Genomic DNA, 1,619 nt, shown 5'->3' with positions numbered 1-1,619 from the left:
GACGAGGATACTCGCAGTGGTACGCGGCCCACTCGGATCCTCCAAGACATCTCTGAGACCTGCTGCTTACGCTCCAGCTGGCCGCGGGGCCCAGCGTCATGGTCTGGTCTTCTAAACACCCTCTGTGAGTTCCGAATGGGGTGGGGCCGGGGTGTGTGTCTCCCAGGCACTCGGGAAGCTCCCACTACGTAATTTGAGGCCTATCAGAAGTTTCTATAAGGTGGCGAGCCCATCTCTGCCTTCCCTGAGGAGCTGGCAGACTGGACAGGGACATCCTCCCCCACCTCCAGCCTCCCTCAACCCCAGCGGCCTCTCCTGCCCTCTGGCCCAGAGGCAGAACTTCCCGCGGCCGCCCAGGCTAGCCAGCTGCCACTCTCATTCCCAGATACCTGTGCCACAATTCCTCATTGTGGATTAAATTCGTTCTTTAATTCCTTTCAGTGAAAGTTTGAAAGTCTACAAATTGAGTTTCCTGCTTAAAGAACAAAGAACAACAAAATAACGCGCAAAAAAAAAAGTTGGGGCAGGTTTTAGATTAGAGAACAAACTGATGTAACAATCAGTGTAACGTGATCTATGAATACTTGGACCTAAAAATATACAATAACTTTCGGAGGCAGAGGCAGGAGGACTGCTTGAGGCTGGGAGTTGGAGACCAGCCTGGGCAACATAGCGAGACCCCCATCTCTACAAAAAAATTAGTAAATTAGAAAGGCACGGTGGTGCACACCTGTGGCCCCAGCTACTCAGGAGGCTGAGGTGGGAGGAGCCCTTGAGCCTGGGAGTTGGAGGCTGCTGTGAGCTGACTGCACCACTGCACTCCAGCCTGGGCGACCCTGTCTCAAAAAATAAATAAAAATAAAAATAGAAGGATATTTCAAAAGATATTTTGGAAATAACTGGACGAATTTGCCTATGGGCTGTATGTTAGTGACATTACTGTGCTGACGTCACATTTCCTGGGCTTGACACTGTGTCCGTGGAGGAGAACGTGCCTGTCCTCGGGGGAGGCAGGCTGAGGTCTTCACGGTGAACTGTAATGTCATCTGCAACTCACTTTGAAATGTTTCAGCAGAAAACACTCACCGGGAGTTCAAGAAGATGACGAAATTCAGCTCAGGGATGAAATTTCACCCAGAGTATAATTAGAAAAAAATGCCTTTTATGCAAACTGCGCTCTTCTGTCAAGTAAATGAGTCAGGATATTAACAACTGGCAGATTTAGGAACTGACGCATCTGTGTGTGTTCGTTGCACTGCCCTTTAAACTTTCTGGTGAGTTTGCACCGTTTTTATGAATTGTCTGGAGGAAAAGGTTCGTAAGCACAACTCGGGGCCCTGTATAGGGACAGGGTCGGCTCCTGCCCGGCCATTCCCCCTCCTCCCACGCGGAGGCTGAGGATGTGGAGGAGGGGTGGCATCTGAGGCCCGAGCAGGGAGGAGTGGGGAGGGAGCACTCCAGGAACGCTTCCCAAGTCCGCGTTCCCACATCCCAGACTTCCCCTCCCGGGGATGCTGGTGGACATCCCAAATTCCACCTAAGCTGATCCCGCACTCTTCCCCCAGGAAAGGTTCTCCCCACCCAGCCTTCCCTCGTCATCAATAACAACTCCGTCTTTT

This window comes from Aotus nancymaae, unplaced genomic scaffold (assembly GCF_030222135.1).
Source record: "Aotus nancymaae isolate 86718 unplaced genomic scaffold, 86718_ANA_hifiasm-v0.15.2.pri h1tg000015l_1, whole genome shotgun sequence".
NCBI lineage: Eukaryota > Metazoa > Chordata > Mammalia > Primates > Aotidae > Aotus > Aotus nancymaae.
The sequence above is the reverse complement of the archived record's forward strand: the minus strand, read 5'-3'. Positions refer to the sequence as shown.